Here is a 19,519-nt window from a genome sequence, read left to right as displayed (position 1 = left end):
TGATCGCTCCCCCCATGTTTATTTTTTTTTATCAATATTTATATCTGTGTTTTTTTCATAAAAACCCCTGTTTCTTTAAATGTATTCCCTCCCTCCCTCCGTGTGACACGGCTGTCCCCAGTACAGCGCTGCTGCCGATCGCAGCACTGTACATGGAAATAGACGGCGATCACGCCGTCTCTAGTCTCCCGAGCGGCAAAGGCCGCTCGGAGACTGAAGGCGGGGCGGAGCTCCGCCCCCCAAGCAGGAGATGCGCGCGCAGCTTGCGTGTGATCTCCTGCAAAACAGAGCCCCGGGACTTTACGCCAATCGGCGTTAGGCGGTCCTGGAGCTGCCGCCGCGGCCACGCCCATCATCGTGACGCGGGCGGCAAGAGGTTAAAGGCATGCCCATGAGAGGTGCTCGGAGTCCCTTTAAAATGTTGACAGTCTTTTCATTTTTATTCAGCTACCAAGTTCTCTTGAAAATTTTTAATAATTCCAATATTTGAATAGCTCTTTTCTCCTTTTACACTCAAGGTGCCACTAGGCAGCCACTTGGGCACGCTCAGTAGGCAGTAGCAGTGTTAGGGACTCCTTACTGAATAGGAAGAGATGACATTCAACCCCTCTTATGTCAGAGGCAGAGCCCTTAACCAGTACACCAGGGCTGCCCAATATGTCGATCGCAATCTACCGGTAGATCACGACCGCCTGCAGAATAGATCGCGGCCAGCTGGCCTCGTCTTGTCAGATTCTGCAGCCACGCAGCCGTGGCTGTCAGATTCTGCTGCCATGGCAGCAACAGTGAGGAGAAGGGAGAGGCGCGGCTGAAGGGGAGAGGAGCCAATGAGGCTTCCTCTATCCAGGTCACATGACGATGTTTCAGGAAGTGACACGCTGCAGCAGCCTGGTTCCGGTGTCGGGAATGGCGGCTGAGGACCAGTGTTGTTGGGTCATCCTGCTCATCGTAACAGCTGGTGGTTTAGTTGTCCAGGTGGAGAACGCAGAGTCCTCTCTATGGCGGATCCCGCTGTCCCCGAATGGTACACAGTCCAATTTTGGGAAGATTCTTGTTTGGGATTCCATCATTTACATCAAGTTTGAAGGTAACCATAAAAGTTGCATCAACTATAATATAATATAAAATATAACACTTTCCTGGTACTTGCGCCACTGCACATGTTACAATGAACTTACTAGTAATGGGGTGATCGTTTAAGGAGCAAAGAGCAAATGAGGAGACAGCTTCTCCTCCCGCTCTGGGGGCAGAATAAACCTGTAACTGCCTAACTATCAGGGCCGGATTTACCATAAGGCAATGTAGGCACGAGCCTACAGGCGCCTGATGATGGAAAGGCGGCTCACTCCCTTCCCTGAACGCCTCCCTCCTTACTTCCCTATGCAAAGCTCCTAGCAGAGTGTAAAAGAGAGGTTACTCACCAAGCTCTTGGCATTCCACTGACAGTACCTCTGGCTACCTAATACTAAGGGGCACCTTAGCTACCTATGAGAGGCAAGGGAAGTAAGGGAGAAGTGACAGCTGGGACAGCCAGCAAACGTGTAGGTTCATGGAGGGCGGAGTCTGGGGTGCCAGGACATCTGTGCCTATAGGCTCCTGTGAGGTAAATCCGGGCCTGCTAACTATGCTGGCATATGGGGGGGGGGGTGTGTGTTTGAGTCACTGCGTGTTTGTGTGGGGGGGGGGGGGGGGGCGGTGGTAGATCTCCTCGGCTTGGCAATTTTTAAAGTAGCTCGCGAACCGAAAAAGTGTGGGCACCCCTGCAGTACACTATCCGGCCACTGATATTATTGTCTTTTTTTTGTCTGCTACCTGCACGGAAACGTGTTTCTCAGCTACGCAGGAGACGTATAGCCACTTAATTAGTTAAAGCAAACCTGAACTGAAAATTAAAAGTCAAAATAAACATACGCGCATCATACTTAACTCTCGTGTAGTCTACTCATTAATCTATTTTTTTTTTTGTACAACAGGAGATATTGGCAGCCCTTACAAATACAGGCTGCACCCAAGTTGACAAGCTGCATAGATGTACAGAGCCCAGAACACGGGCAGATTACACAACTTTCATTCAAAACAGATGCAGCAAAAGAGGAACTTAGCTTCCAAAACAGTTTGCATGCAGATTATTAGGTACTAGACTCTTTCACGGTGATGATATGCCCTCACAAAAAAGACCTAACCACTAGTTAAACCTAACCACTAGCTAACAGTTAAAACATAGTATAAACCTGAGGCTCCTCCTCGCAATGAGTCACATTGTCATTTGCAATTGCTCTGCAGTTCTGGGCAGCTCAGAATGCTGTCATCATTCCACCAATGGCTTACTACAGCTGAACTGCAGCCAGATAGCCCTGGATTTCCTGCATGCATGTTGCTGCATAGGACTGCATGCATTGGTACAGATAGTCTTTCAGCTAGCAAATGGTAACCAAGCCAGCTCAGGATTGAATGATTGTGGAGATTTGCATGCTTGCATCCATTGGCTGATGCCAGCATAAAAGTCTGCCTCCCCATTTAGAACTGGCCCGTCATAGTGTTACTGGGTCCTTTGATACTGTGAAATATATTCCTTGTCTTGTTACTTTCTAGTTCAGTTATCTTGTGGAGCTACGATTATATATTTCCCACGGGGACATATATATATGTACTCCTTCTAGTGCAGAGAATTTGTATTGTTTGTATTGACTAGTTAGTTCGCTGTATTGCTTCAGTCCAGATCTAGCTAGTCCTTTCTTATGTTCAGGGCCGGTCCGCCCATAAGGTGGGGTGAAACAAATGCCTCAGGTTGCACTTCTGGGGGGGGGGGGCACCGAGCTGGAGGGGTAGCGGGCAGGAAGGGGGTATTGGGCAAAGAGGCAGGGAGGGGGGGTCGCCTGGGTCCCCCGATCTGCGCTCCCCCTCCAGCTTTAAAAAGTTAAGTAGCAGCCACTACTAGTAAGAGGCAACGGGCGGGGATGACTCACCTCTTCCGCGTTCCACTGTCGTCACTTGCTGCAATGCCGCCCACTGTATTGTAAGTGGACGGCATTGCAGGAAGTGACGACAGTGGAACACACGCTGGAACACGGAAGAGGTGAGTCATCCCCGCCCGTTGCCTCTTACTAGTAGTGGCTGCTACTTATTGGTTCACCGCCAATATATACATATTCTAGTCAGCGTTTGTTATTTTCCTTGTATTCGTGTTACGGTGATAAATCAGTGCCGCTGATATATACGTACTCAAACTGTTGATATCCTGTGTTCAGCTAGTCAGTTTTAGCACATTTTGGTAGGTTGCGCTTAGCGTGATCACCCGTGCTTAGCTAGCATAGTCCTGTCCTTGGTAGCCATTGCTGTGGTTGCTATTGGTTACCTCACTCTTGTCTTTGTGAATGCTTGCTGTCACTGAGGCAGTGACTAGATTAGCAAGCATTCATTCTGTCAGCCTCTGTCCTAGTCCTGTCCTTGCGAGGTAGCCATTGCTGCGGTTGCTATTGGCTACCTCACTCCAGTCTGTCTTGTATCTGTATGAATGTTTGCTATCGCAAGAGCAGCGCAACATCGCACTGCGCTGCCATTGCGTCTTATCAGAAGCCCAGAGCTGCAGTTGCTCTGGGCAGCCTGTGTAGCCTCTTCCATTATCCAGCTCTTAGCCTTGTTGTGCTGGGTGGTCAGAAATGATGACCCTCCAGCATTACACCTGGGGGGCGATGAATGCCTGTGTTGGTGTCATTTCATTTGCAGCCTAATTAGGAGCGCAGACAATCTTTTTCCCCGTTCTGTAGAAAATGTGTAGACTATTTATGGCTAGCAGCCCAGCCTCAGGGTCATACTGTTTTAACTGATAGCTAGTGGTTAGGTTTAGCTAGTGGGTAGGGCTCTTCTGTGAGGGCACATCATTGCCTTGGGAGAATCTAATACCTAGCAAACTGCGCGCAAACTGTTTTGGAAGCTAATGTCCTCCTTTGCTGCATCTTCTTTGAATGCAAGTTGTGTGCCTGTGTTTTGGGCTCTGCACATCTATGCAGCTGGTCAACTCTGGTGCAGCATGTATTTGGAAGCACTGCCAATATCTCTTGTACAATAATCATAAATGTTTCTGCTGTAATGAATCCTATCTGTCAGCTTGGCTCTATTCTGGTAAATTGCTGATGAGAAGAAATATTATCATTTCCCCTCCTACATTCCTGCTCCTTACTTATTGGGTGAGGGCAGTTCAGTGTGACAGGATGAGGCTGAGAAGGGAAATACACCTCACTCCTCTGCAGAATCAGTTGAAATACAATCAAGGCTGTGCTCACATGTGTTTACAAAGCAAGCTAGATGTCACGATGCAGTTTCTAAGAGAAAAAAAAGAGTAAGGCAGGAGATTACATCAGGATTGGTTTGTCAGAGGCAGTGAAGATGGAAAATGCCAGGAATAGTTTTCTATTTATTTGCTATATCAAATTTACTGAAATTAAAACATGGACAGTTACATGTGTTTATGTAAGTTGAAAGGGTTGGGGGGGGGGGAGTTGATGGGAGGTACATCCAGCTCATGCTCCGCTCTCTCATGAAGGGGCATATGTAAACAAAAGCACATGCTATCCAATAAAACCTAGAGTGGGAAGGAGAAAGAGGGATTTTATGACCTGCTCTTTCAGCAGCTATGCAAGCTGCATTTGGGAGTCAGAGAGTGCAGCACAGGGGATGTCGGCAGAACTATTCAAACGACAATTGCACAACCTAATTAAAACAACTGCATGAAATAATAGGCTGTCAGCTTCCAGCTTGGCCATATTTCTGTACACTTTACCTCAGTGCTGTTATCTTGCTGCCGATGGCATCTGAGTATATGCGGTCACCCAGCAGCCTTTTGTGTAACTACCCAGAGGTCTCTCTTATCTAACATAAATGTTTTTCCTTGTTCAGCTTTGTTTTGCAATTAGCTTTCTTTTCAGCCCCCCCTCCCCTGAAGCAATCTGACGGTTGTTTTACAAACTTACACCTGGAAACACTTAACTGCTATCATAACTGTTTAGCTTAGTGATTATCGTTCATGTATTATTTACAGAACGAACATGAAATATGATCTGTAGCTCAGTTACAGACACGGATATTAATGGATTAGCCGGCTCTGAGAATACGAATAGCTAAACTGGGTCAGGGGCACCCACTGGAGTTTTTCTAGTTCCCCGGTTCAATTCCAGGTCAGGACTCTATAGGTATGGAGTTTGCATGTTCTCTTTGTTAAAGGGGAACTGAAGAGAGAGGTATATGGAGGCTGTCATGTTTATTTCCTTTTAATCAATACCAGTTGCCTGGCAGCCCTGCTGGTCTATATCTCTGCAGTAGTATCTGATTAAAACCAGAAACAAGCATGCAGCTAGTCTTGTCAGATCAGACTTATAAGTCTGAACCACTGAAACACCTGATCTGCTGAATGCTTGTTCAGGGGCTATGGCTAATAGTATTAGAGGCAGAGGATCCGCAGGGCTGTCAGGCAACTGGTATTGTCTAAAAGGAAATAAACATGACAGCCTCCATATACCTCTCTCTTCAGTTCCCCTTTAAACCTCAGTGCTCACAGCAGCTGTAAACCTGCAGTAACCCACAGCTCAATCATACACCACAGATTACCAGACCCTACAATCAAGGGATATGCAGAGGATTTAGGGTTGAATTTAAAAGCAATATTTATTCCAAAACAAAGGTTAAAACGTATAAGCAGATTGCCAATACATTGTGGGTCCTGAAAAACAGGGACTCAACTATATAAACAGCGCATATAATGGCACAACTGGTGCAATTAAAGCAAAGCGGAGTAGTGCCCACTCTCCAATTTCCCGACCGGTTTTGGCCCCTTATGACAGTGAAACGCCAAAACCGGTTGGGAAATTGGACAGTGGGCACTACTCTGCTTTGATTGCATTGTTTGTGCTTTTATACAATCTGTTGATATCTGTGGGTCCCTGTTGTTCAGGACCCACAATGTGAGTATTGACAATCTGCTTATAAGTTTTAACCTTTGTTTTAGAATAAGCATTGCTTTTACATTCAACCCTAATTCATGTACATATCCATTGATTGTAGGGTCTGGTCACCTGTGGTGTATGTTTGAGCATGTATGTGACAGCAGGTTTACAGCTGTTGTGAGCGTCGAGGTTTAACAAAGATTGCTTGTGCCTTTCTGTGGAATAGGTTGTGTTTTGTAGCCTCTTTCCATGAAAATAAGACCTACCCTGAAAATAAGCCATTGCTGGAATTTTGAGCGTGCTTTAAATATAAGCCCTACCCCGAAAATAAGCCCTAGCGCAAGTTAAAGAGGAGGAAGAGGTGGCCAGCAAGTGGGGACACAGCGGTGCAGTGCGGATTGTGCACTGGTCCTGTTATCTCAGTACACAGCAAGGTTATCAGCTTTGTGCAGGGATGACCGGGCAGGTGCCTGATCAGTACAGTAGCATACATTCAGATCCAGGAACAGCACAGTACAAAGGAACAGGAAATGTTCTGCTGAGAAACACTTCCTGATAGAAATATAACACATCCCCTGAAAATAAGCCCTAGCACAATATTTGGAGCAAAAATTAATATAAGACACTGGGCCAAATGAAATTCATTTTTTCACCTGAGTTTTCTCCTAGGTGTGATTTTCAAACGTCTGAATAAAAAGCCTTTTAAACCAACAGCAAGCAAGAAAATACACCAAATAATTTTGACAGTTTGTTTTCACCTACTTTTTGGTACTTTTTTCAATTGAAGAATGCTGAAAAGTTATTTTAAATAGAAGATGAAAAAAATATCTCCTAGGAGAAAACTCAGGAGAAAAGTGAATTGCATCTGGGCTACTGTGTTATTTTCGGGGAAACACGGTATACTGTATAGAAAAGGAGGAGCACTTGTATCTTGTCTACATTAGCAGTTTTGTATGTTCCCCATGTTTCTAGGGATTTCCTCTTACATCACAAAATACACAGGAAGCCTAGCTCCCAACTGTCCCTTTTTTCAGAGCAACAGTCCCTCTTTGGGAACCGAATCCCTCTGTCCTGCTTTTTTCCTCATTTTTCTCTTTTTAGGACTGATGTACAGATCTGTTTAAATAAATGTGTTTTTCTCCTTGGAAACAAATGTTTTAAATTGACTCTAAACTTTATTTTCATCCTTTAAATTAATATATTTCTTACTTTCAGGCTACATTCGCAGTGGGACATTGCGTTGTAATGTGACGTTAAAGTCCCAACACTAGGGTGACCATATTTTGATTTCCAAAAACGAGGACAATCACAACAGCATGTGGGCGTGGTCATGGGTGGGGCGAAATATACAAGACCTTAGCAGTGTGCTGTCCAACTTCGCGGGCATGGAGGGCCGTTTTTTTTCCCCCAGACCACATGGTGGTGGAGGGCCGGCCAGCCGATCGACCACAAAATGCAATCAGATTCGCAGAAGATTTCCCCACAAAATGCAATAAAATCACACAGGCAGGTGACAAATGACAATCATGGTGAGAACTCCAGTGAAGAAAACCATGCTAGTTAAGCACAATGATTTAGTATTCTGGCTGAACTGGATGGCTGTATGTCTTCTGTTCAACCTAAAACTGACATGGCCCCGTTCACATTGCACGCGTCCCCGTCCGCATTTCGGGAACGCGTGCGGGAGGTCGACACGCACGACATCAGACAGTGCATAGACTACACTGTCTGATGTTCACACTGCATGCGTTCCGGACCTGTGCGGTCCGGGAACACATGCTGCACGCGTTTCCTAACAAAACGCGCGGCTGTCCCATTCACTTTCAGTGAATGGGATCAGCCACGCAACACACAGAGACGCACATGACGTGCGTTCCTGTGCGTTGTGTTCTGAACGGAACGCGCCCGCGTTCTGTGATGTCAACGGGGCCTAACTGCTGAGAAAAGACAAGTTAAACATGCTGTACTGAACGTTTTGCCATTCATTTGCCCATACTGAAAGCTGGATATCTCAGTGATTTAACTGAACACTTTGGGGTTAATTTAAGCTAACAAAGGTGTTTGTGATGAAGTGCAGGAAAACAGGAGGCCCTGCCAGTCTCTCACACAAGTCACAAAGCAGCCCTCCTGGAGTCTAGGGACTGTCAAAAACTTTTCAACTTTTTTAACGCCTTATCCACACATGCAGTCATTATAACAATGGGGAGAGACCAGACACATATTTGCCCAGGGACCCTCCAGGCAAGCTCTGCATCATGCTGTGTATATTTACAAGCTTGCCTGCCCTCTAATTGCACTTTTATCAGCTAGCCAAGTGTTTCACATTACCTTACAACAACAAACCTGAATACACCAGACCTGCCCTAAATCACTGAATAAAAGGCTGCCCTGGGGGGGAGATTGCCCCCCTTCCCCCCTGGCCAGTCTGCCCTGACTCACACACTGAACAAAGAGGGTCTTCTGCAGCTCTGCTCCCTCTGTGTTCAGCTCTCTTCACCCGGACATTTCAAAAGCCCGGGAGGACGGCCCGGACAGGTCGTAAAAAGTGGACCTGTCCGGGCAAAAGAGGACGCCTGGTCAGCCTACCCAACACAGCATTACAAGGGAACACAAAAATAAAAAGGTGGTAACACACATTAACGCTGCGTTACCGTTGCATACAGTAGGTACAGTAAAGCATACAGGCAATGAAAAGTATGCTTCCCTGTACCCGGTAACGTGTGCGTTTAGAGGTAACACACTGCAGTAGTGTGTTACCATAATGCTACACGGTACAATGTGACGCTAACATCGCACTGTGAACATCCCATAGGATTAGCATTGTGGTGCTTTAAGCTGCGCTATAACACTTTGCAAAGTCCCGATGTGAATAAGCCCTCTAATGTTGTTATGAAATAAAACTAATGATAATAGAAAGGAACCAGCGTGGCTTGAATGATAAAACTACATAGTTTGCTTATGAATTCTGAGATATGCTTTAGTAGGGGTGTTGGCTGCAATGACTATGGGTGTGGCTGGGCAAGACTTGTAAAAATATTGTAAGGGGGGGGGGAGAGTTGAAGTTACCTGGGGCTTGTAATGGTCCCCCGCAGACGTCCTGTGCCCATGCAGCCAGTCGCCGATGCTCCGGTCCCCGCCGCCGGTTCACTGGGAGCGTACTGGAAAGGCACAGTACAGTCTGCGCCAGCACAGAATGCTCCCGGTGACCTCAGCGAGAGCGAGGACGTGGCTGCGCAGGCGAAGTGGGTTTGCAACTTTAAAGTCGCAAATTCCGGAAGTGAATCAGCAGCGGAGCATCGGTGACTGGCTGCACGGGCCCAGAACGTCTGCGGGGGACCATTAGAAGCCACAGGTAAGTTCAACTCTCCCCCCCTCCTTACAACATTCCTTTAAGGTATCCCTCTTTCTTCGCTCAAGGGGCCTGATTCACAAAGCGGTGCTAACAGTTAGCATGCTGGTGAAAAGCCCTTTGTCACGCCTAGGGCCATATTCTATTGATGAACTCGCCAGTGCTAAGCACTGGCGAGTTCTTAACTTAGGCGATGGGAGCATGGCCTAATCTTATAAAACTTTAGACCCCCCCAGGTGGAAAAGAACTCGCTTGGGCGATATAATCACCCAGCGAGTTCTTAACACGTTATCCAAATACCCTTATCATGCCTCCGGGAAGCGATACTTCCCGGCAGACATGAGCGTTAGCTTAGACCTGCAAAAAGCAGGTCTAAACTGGCTAACGCACGTCGCCGCCGCAGCATCTGGGGGTCTCCTTTAATAGGCTCCCAGTCGGATCGCCGCACACTGTAGAAGCCTCCCATGTAGCTGTACCGGCACCCCTGCATACATACCGCCGCAGATCACCCGACGCCTCTCGCCGCAAAATCCGTAGTGTAATTACAGTGTATCTGACACTGTAATTACTGTGCGCATAGAAGGAGCCCGGGCAAAGCATCTTTGAATCTGCAGCCTGGGCTCCCCATTGGTCCGCTGTCTGAACCAATAAAACCGTGGTGCAGTGGTTATCACGCCTAAAGTCTCTAACTGGGTTAGCACCGCTTTGTAAATCGAGCCCATGGAGTGATAACCATTGCCCCACACTGGTGAAAAGCCAGTTTAGGCGTGATAAGTTTAGGTGTGATAAGTTTAGGCATGATAAGTTTAGGCATGATAAGTTTAGGTGTGATAAGTTTAGGCATGATAAGTTTAGGTGTGATAAGTTTAGGCGTGATAAGTTTAAGCACCAACTGGGTAAGCACCGCAGTGCACAGCTGATCAAAAGTTTTGCGCTAGCAAAGTCTGGTGCACTTCGCATAGAGTTTAATGGCGCTGCTTTGCGTGCAGGACTTTGCACGCGATCTAAACTTATCTAAACTTATCATGCCTAAACTTATCATGCCTAAACTTATCAAGCCTAAACTTATCACGCCTAAACTGGCTTTTCACCAGTGTGGGGCAATGGTTATCACTCCATGGGCTCGATTCACAAAGCGGTGCTAACCCAGTTAGAGACTTTAGGCGTGATAACCACTGCACCACGCTGGTGAAAAACCAGTTTAGGCATGATAAGTTTAGGCATGCTAAGTTTAGGCATGCTAAGTTTACATAAGTTTAGATCGCGTGCAAAGTCCTGCACGCAAAGCAGCGCCAATAAACTCTATGCAAAGTGCACCAGACTTTGCTAGCGCAAAACTTTTGATCAGCTGTGCACTGCGGTGCTAACCCAGTTGGTGCTTAAACTTATCACGCCTAAACTTATCACGCCTAAACTTATCACGCCTAAACTTATCATGCCTAAACTTATCACGCCTAAACTTATCACGCCTAAACTTATCACGCCTAAACTTATCACACCTAAACTTATCACGCCTAAACTTATCACACCTAAACTTATCATGCCTAAACTGAGTTTAGGCGTGATAAAGGGCTTTTCACCAGCATGCTAACTGTTAGCACCGCTTTGTGAATCAGGCCCCCAAAGGGCTCGATTCACAAAGCTCTGCAAACTGTTTAGCACGGGAGTGCTAAACAGTTAGCACGTGAAGTGCCGTTCGCGGACTTTTGCACGCGCAAAGTGCCGCGATCGCGCGAATCGTGGCACTTTGCGCGCGCAAAAGTCAGCGAACTGCACTTCACGTGCTAACTGTTTAGCACTCCTGTGCTAAACAGTTTGCAGAGCTTTGTGAATCAAGCTCAAAGAGTTGGGGGGTATGCTGGAAGGTTAACTGGCTTGTTCCCAATTGAACTTAAAGTGTACTTGAAGTGAGGTAAAAAACTTATCACAGCAGCAGGAAGCCTCTGGATGGTCCAGAGGCTTCCCTGATTGTTCTGTGGCTCACTGTTCCAGAGTAGGTCCCTCTACACATATTGTACGAGGACTTGTCAAATACAGTATGCTTTCATGGCTGTGTACCTGTTTGTGTACAGCCATACTATAGTACGCATGTGTAAGTACACGTTGCGCCTAACTGGTAGCATGCAGCCACTTGTGCGTGTTTTATTTATGCTGGTTAGAGGGCACTTTTATGATACCTAGGCAGGAGGTAGTGTCAGGTACTAACAGGGATAGGATGGATTTGGAGGTAGAATAGTATGTAGAGCTGGAGGAAGCTATGCTAGGTTTGGATGTTACAGTTACATACAGTAGTTAATTTGGTTGAAAAAAGATATCTGTCCATCAAATTCAACAATAACGAAAACAAAAAACCCACCATTTTGATCCTGCACATATTTCAGTTGATCCAGGAGAAGGTGAAAAAACCTTACAAGGCCTGGGCCAATTAGCTGTAGAAGGGAAAAATTCCTTCCCGACTCCAGGTGGCAGGCAGATAAATCCCTGGATCAACTCTCCCGTGATTTTCCTACTAATTATAGCCGTGAATGCCTTTCAATGCAAGGAAAGTGTCCAAGCCCTGTTTAAATTTAGCTATAGGCGAACAAAGGTTTACACCAGTGAATTGTGCTGGGTTTTTCTTGGAGTGTGTGGAGGTGAGGGTGTCATGGGGAACAGTGGTTTGCACCAGTGGACTAGTGCTGGTTGTTACTGTGGAGTGGGTGAGGGTGTCCAGAGGGAGCAGTAGTTTGGACCAGGGCACTTGTGCCAGGTTTTTCTTTGTGGTGGTTTGAAGTTAGGGTGTCTAGGGGGAACAGTGGTCTGCACAAGTGGATTTGTGCAAGGTTTTTCTTTATGGTGGGTGGGGTTTGGGGTGTGTTGGTAGCTTTAGGACCTGAAAAAACATAAATTGTTACCAAAAGCAGACAATTCAACTACAGGAACATACAGAGACAGCCCCCGCGAAAGTAAACGTGATGAGTTGTGAGAGCCAAATTTCCACTACATGGCCATCTTTAGTTCAGATTTAATGCTCTGCCTTACTTGGCCTTCAAAGATAACCAAAAGGCAAATAAAACAAAGTCATGCATTTCCCAGAATGCAGCAAGGAAAAAAAAGCAAGAGAAAAAAAAAAGCAACCAGTGCGGTTGAGTGGCTTGTTAGCGTTGAACGCGTCAGCTGGACCCTTCATATCTCACAGCTGGTTTGCTGGCCAAGCGTACCAACAGCAGATGGTGTGTTGAGTCTTGATTAAAGCAAAACAATAACAATCCGGAGGGGACAGGTACTTGGGGAGATCCCGCCAACTGTGTTTTGTCGTGTTTGGGGCGCCAACTCGCCCCCCGTTCCTCAAACAATTTTCATGCTACGCTTTGAGGTGACGTGTTTTATTCCTAGAATTAATTGTCCTGATGAGAGACTGAGGCACAAACAAGAGGTGTCACGGGAGTCTGTGATCGAGTCATCGCGGAGCATCATCTGGTGTAACAGCTTGCCGCCTTTATCTGGCGTCACAGGCGCAGAAACTAAAGCTGGTTGGTCCAAAGGTTCTCTGTAATTTAGATTGTAATTACACTTTTGTTCATCACCGAAAGTAAAAAATGATATGACATATTACAGGCTACACAATCCATTTTGTATTTTTTTTTACTATTAACCTTTTAGGAGCTACTTATAGTAAAACTACTATATACAGTATGTGGATGCAGGGCCACATTTTCATGTCGCTGGGGAAGTCTGCCTTCCCTAGCCTGGCAGGCAATGCAGAGCAGACAGCACCTGTCCAGACGACTCCAGAGCTACAATCCTGACATGTCTACTGGGTCCCGATCACATGATATGACATGTGATCAGGGCCAAGAGGCTGGTGTCGCGATTACAGGGCTGCTCCGTGGTGGAAGAGGGGTGATGAAGACTCTTCTATCCCCCCTCTTCCACCACTGTGTGGCGTTGCAATTCTGACACCCTCCTCTGGGTTTCGATCACATGATCTGATCACATATCATATCATGTGATCAGGACTCTGTTGGAGGAGAGTAGAAGCCGATCCAGGACAGGTAACTATGACAACTGCCTGCCATCCGCACTGCAAGGCTGCCGAGTTTAGCTGGGGCACGGAACTATGTTACGGTGCGTGACCCCGACAGTCTGCGTCGGCCTGGAAGTCATGTTAGTCTACGGCGACACTGTTTTTTTTTTTTTTTTTTTAAGTTGGCATTGCAACTTTGCAGGGTGCATGCGCGGAAGCGTGTTTTTACAATACGCTTCCACATACCTAAAGCAGGAAGTGACCGCAAGCATGCGTCACTTCCTGCTTAGAAGATTGCCAGACAGAGAACAGGGTGTACTAACGTGGCGTTCCCTGAAGGCCTGTTTTTGGCGGTGCCATGCGGTGCGACGGGCACCATGCACTGCATTGCTAACGCAAGTTTACAGTCTGAAAGCAGCCTCAACCATAAATCTGGAACTCATTTGGAGTACATTTTAAATACAAACTGCATACACATACCTCCAAACTTCTTGAGATGAGAAAAAGGGACACTTAAGCCACGCCCCTGCCACACCCCTGGCCACACCCCCACCACGCCTCTAGTCACGCATACCATAAAAATTTCATAAGAAAATATGTTGTTTTATAATTCAAACCACACTGGTCCTTTCTATCCTGGTTCATTTTCCTTCATAATAACATTTTAAAATTGGCAATATATCAATTTAAAGGATGGGAATAAAGTTTAGAGTCGAACACATTTTTAGTATAGAAATGTATATATTTATATAGAAAGAGGGACAAAGTCCTGAAAGAGGGACAAATGAGGGTGATACAGGGACAGAGGGACAGGACTCCCAAAAAGGGACTGTCCCTCCGAAAAAAGGGACAGTTGGGAGCTATGCATACATACTATATCCCCTCTTAGAGCTGGTCCACACTAGACACAGTTGCAGGATCAGGGGAAGTACCCACCGTACTGCAAACTGATGAAAGTGCATCAGTTTTGCATCAGTTTCCGTTCAGGTTTTTCCCTGACTGAAAACGTCTCCATCATTAGGAAGGAGTGGGAGGATTTTTTTGGGCCAATCATAAAGCTCAGGCTATCCGTTTTAACATCCGTTTTTTGCCTGTGGAGCTGGAGATGCGTTTTCTCATTGCTTTCACTACCCCTGCGTGTATCCGTGGTCCTGATCCGTTGCGTGAAAATGCAGCAGATCCGGACCTTCCGTTCAGGTTTTGAAAACGGATCCCCGCAAACGCAGACGGATCCGTTTTTTACTTGGGTGAGGCTGGCTGCTATTTTCATCATTAGTATCCGGGACTCCGTTTTTCATCAGGTTTGAAAAACGCAGCCACGGATACGTTTCCGGACCTAGTGTGGACCAGCTCTTACTGCAACAGTAAAACAGCTGCTCAACACAGCTAATACAGCCCCCTGGCATTTTGGTGTAGGGCACCATGTGGAATGGATGTATTTGCTTCTGCACATAAAACCGGGGTAAGAAAGCAGAAATAATGTTTGCCAATGTAAGAAGCTGCTTTTGTCTTTGCAGTGGTGGATTCACATGTAAAGAAAACCTGAGATGTTAAAAGCAAAAGGATTTATACTTACTTGGGGCTTTCTTCAGCCCCGTGTAGTAGGCCTGAACGATTTTAGGAAAAGATTGAATTGCACGATTTCTGTGAGAAACTGCGATTTCGATTCACGATTTTCAATACACAACGATGGATCAGCACACCGATGGTAAGTATGAGTTCCCCCAGTATAGGTAGCCATATATTGGAGCCCCCAGGATTGTTTAGCCAACTATAGGTGCCCTAGGAAAGGTTAGCTAGCTATAGGTGCACCAGTATAGGTAAGCCAGCTATAGGTGCCGCAGTACAGGTTAGCCAGTATAAGTGGCGCAGTATAGGTTAGCCAGTATGGGTGCCGCACTACAGGTTAGCCAGTGGATAGGTGCTGTAGTACAGGTTAGCCAGTGTATAGGTGCTGCAGTACAGGTTAGCCATCCAAATCCCCCTTCCCTTCGTGTATATAGGCAGATCCCCCTCCCTGTATATAGGCAGATCCCCCTCCCTGTATATAGGCAGATCCCCCTCCCTGTATATAGGCAGATCTCCCCCCCCTGTATATAGGCAGATCTCCCCCCCCCCCTGTATATAGGCAGATCCCCCCTCCCTGTATATAGGCAGATCCCCCCTCCCTGTATATAGGCAGATCCCCCCTCCCTGTATATAGGCAGATCCCCCCTCCCTGTATATAGGCAGATCCCCCTCCCTGTATATAGGCAGATTTCCCCCCCTGTATATAGGCAGATCTCCCCCCCCTGTATATAGGCAGATCCCCCTCCCTGTATATAGGCAGATCCCCCTCCCTGTATATAGGCGCCTCCCCCTCGCCGCCACTAGCCACTGTTACATACTTTGATCCTAGCCTTCCCCTCCGCTCCCGGCCCCCTCCTCCGGTAAAGTTTTTCAATTCCAATCGGCCGCATTGCATTGCATAGCTGCAGTAGGAGCCGTGGTGAAGAGCGAAGGAGTGCTCGCATAGTAACGCGGGGCCTGTACCAGGAAGTGTGACATCACTTGCTGGTGGCCAGCGTTACTAGGCAACGCTCGCCACCTCTTCACCGCGGCTCCCCCCGCGGCTATACAATGTAATGCGGCCGATTGGAATTGAAAAGCTTTAGCGGAGGAGGGGGCCAGGAGCGGAGGGGAAGGCCAGGATCAAAGTATGTAACAGCGGCGGTTTTTGACGATCTGAAGATTGTCTTGGGCATGATCACGATTCTCGGTTTAAAACCACAAATCGTTCAGCCCTAATGTGTAGTCTGTTAGCCCCCTCCGTGTTGGTCTGGTCCCCTCCATAGCATGGCTGGGAAGTCAAGGACTTTACTGGGACTAACAGCGGCACAATGGAGGGGACCAAGAGGACGGCAAAAGAGCAGAGGCAATACAGGGGGCTGGAGGAAGCACTAGTGAACCTGAGGCGGCCGAACAAAAAAAAAATTTGCATTCTTACCTAGGTAGAGGCTGCTTCTGGATAGTCCAGAAGCTTCCCATTGCCTCCTTGCCCCCACCATTGCTGCGCATGGACCCTCTGAACATAACCGACAAGAGCTTGTCAGATATAGGGGTCGATTCACCGTAACAAATAGAATGCCTTATCGAAGTTAACACGCTGTATCAGAGTTAACATGCCTTATCAGAGTAGCATAGCGAGCGCTACAAACTTATGCCTGCTAATTGGCAATGACAGAGCTCCATTTGTCCTGCCCTGAGCCCCTGCGGGGCCAATCACTTTAAAGGACATTATCCCAGCACTTTGATTGGCCCAATAGACTGCCTGTCACTTGACAGGAAACTTGACAGGGAGCCTATTGGGCCAATATGATAAGGCATGTTAACTCTGATAAGGTATGCTATTTGTTTTAGTGAATCAACCCCATAGTCTTATGGGCACATTCCCTCTGCGTACGAGCGCAGCCTATTGCACCTGCACGAGTACAGTACGCCCGCACTCCTGCGTGGCAAGGAAGTGCGTCACTGGGATACCCAGGTTTCCCCGTCGTAGTTCCCCGCGGATCCGCACCGTCCCCGCCAAAATAACCCTTTAAGTATGCTGGGCCTCATTACCTTGCATTGTCGTTGCGTTACCCTGGGATAAAACGGGGTAATTCAACCCACTCTCTCGCAAGGCAAGTGTAAAAGGGGACTGAAGGTTCATACCCACGGCAAGATTTCACCTGTCAAAATGACAGATGAACGATCGTTCCAAACGACATTGTATAACTGTCCTTTGAAGAAAAGCGGTAAATGGCGGTTACAGACAGCTAATGTACGATGATGCTTGTGCATTGTGAAAGACTGTCATGGCAGATCAAATCGTTCAATGTGTGTTCAGATCATTAAATGATCTTTCCGCTAAAGTCTACGGAACTTCTCCCTGCACCCTTCTTTGTGTAACGATCCTATCGTTGGTAATCTTCTTGCGGTCTTTTGCTGTTGTCCACATCCTATCGCTAAATATCTTTAGTAGAAAGATCTTTGAAACTTTATTCGTTGGCAGTTTCTAGCAATTCAACTGGAACACACTTTCATTTACGATTGGCCAATCATTGACCATTTTTACCACGTCCATGAACGTATGAGGGTTTACCTGCACAATCTGCTCATAGTATTGAACGGCAGTGTTAAAATTGGCCAGTCATCTGCAGATTGAAATTAGATATGTGTATGGAGCCTTAAAGCGGGATTGTCACCATAAAAATCAAATTTCAACAGCAACTGGTCTGAGTGTATTAAGTGATAAAGATGCTAATCCTGCATGCAAAACTTTTTCTGCTGTTATGGTTTGGAGTTATCACATACCTTTAAGTGCCATTGCCAAACAGTTGCATGCTGTTTTTTTTTTTAATCTATAATATATTCCCCCTCTTCCCTTTAGTTCCCCCTCCTTCGAATAACATAAGACAGTGTACTTCCTAGTATAGACTTCAGTGGGAGTGCCTGAAGAGTCTGGGAGGAGGACGGGTAACGAATACACAATTAGAAGAGGAGAAAAAAAGTGAGGGAGGATATGATGTTAGGAGGTCAAAGGTTACAAAGATGGAAACTGCCTAGAATAGGATTCTCTGCTTTTCTTTTATACTGTAAAATTCACAGGAATCATAACGTAGACAGTGCAATACATCTGTTATGTAGTAGAACTATTATTTATCTTCTTACAGTGGCTTGTAAAAGTATTCGGCCCCCTTGAAGTGTTCCACATTTTGTCCCATTACTGCCACAAACATGAATCAATTTGTTTGGAATTCCATGTGAAAGACCAATACAAAGTGGTGTACACGTGAGAAGTGGAACGAATATCACACATGATTCCAAACATTTTTTTTTACAAATACCGTGTTTCCCCGAAAATAAGACAGTGTCTTATATTAATTTTTGCTCCAAAAAGTGTGCTAGGGCTTATTTTCAGGGATGTCTTATATTGCTACGCATGATGTGTCCCCATCCTGGCCGCCTCTGCCTGCTGCTCATTGTACAGTTACAGTGCCGATCAGGCACCTGTCATGTCATCCCTGCACACAGTTGTTAAATCTGCTGTGTGTAAGGATGACATGACAAGTGCCTGATCGGCACTGCACGATGTGTGTCCCCACGCTGGCTGCCTGTGAATCTGTGCCGGGGTCACTCTCTCCGTTCATGCCGGCATTGCCTCCTTCCTCCGCAATTTAACACAAGCTGGCTGCCTGTGAATCCGTGTAGCGCGGAAAACAGTTCAAGCTGCTCCGATATTAAAGCGTTCTAATTGGCCACAAGTCTCAGAGGCGGGATCATGGCTCCGGTACTGGGCCAATCATTGCACTCGCTGAGTAACAGCGAGTGCAGTGATTGGCCTCAAAACGGAGCATGACCCCGCCTCTGAGACCTGTGGCCAATTAGAACGCTTTAATATCGGAGCAGCTTGAACTGTTTTCCACGTTACACGGATTCACAGGCAGCCAGCTTGTGTTAAATTACGGAGGTAGGAGGCAATGCCGGCATGAACGGAGAGAGTGACCCCGGCACAGATTCACAGGCAGCCAGCTTGTGTTAAATTGCGGAGGAAGGCGGCAATGCTGGCATGAACGGAGAGAGTGACCCCAGAGACCAGGCATAGACTGACGGCAATATGAGGATACCGATAGCAGTGCCGGTATGTGCATCACGTCATGCGGGCCACAGCTCACTGCAGCGATGCTGCCTGGCATGAACCCTCCGAGTCCACGCAGAGACGGACCGTAATTTTTGATGATACAGTAGCAGGCTGTGGCTGAAGTACACGTCATGTGGGCTGCGATTAGTGCTAGGCCTTATTTTCAGAGGATGCCTTATATTTCCAGCATACGTGATTTTTTAGCTAGGCCTTATTTTCAGGGGATGTTTTACTTTAGGGGAAAGACGGTAAATAACTGCAAAGTGGGGTGTGCGTGATTATTCAGCCCCCTTTGGTCTGAGTGCAGTCAGTTGCCCATAGACATTGCCTGATGAGTGCTAATGACTAAATAGAGTGCACCTGTGTATAATCTAATGTCAGTACAAATACAGCTGCTCTGTGACGGCCTCAGAGGTTGTTTAAGAGAATCTTGGGAGCAACAACACCGTGAAGTCCAAAGAACACACCAGACAGGTCAGGATTAAAGTTATTGAGAAATTTAAAGCAGGCTTAGGCTACGAAAAGATTTGCAAAGCCTTGAACATCCCACCGAGCACTGTTCA

The 19,519-nt window shown here is 46.7% G+C and overlaps 1 long non-coding RNA gene across 1 annotated transcript in view; it reads left to right on the top strand.

The window, feature by feature from the left end:
• The window catches only part of LOC137533861 (uncharacterized), a 307,467-nt gene that overhangs the window by 69,316 nt on the left and 218,632 nt on the right, over positions 1-19,519 (top strand). The window lies entirely within an intron of this gene.

The sequence above is a fragment of the Hyperolius riggenbachi genome, chromosome 10, assembly GCF_040937935.1.
Source record: "Hyperolius riggenbachi isolate aHypRig1 chromosome 10, aHypRig1.pri, whole genome shotgun sequence".
NCBI lineage: Eukaryota > Metazoa > Chordata > Amphibia > Anura > Hyperoliidae > Hyperolius > Hyperolius riggenbachi.
This window is presented reverse-complemented; position numbering and strand designations above follow the sequence as displayed.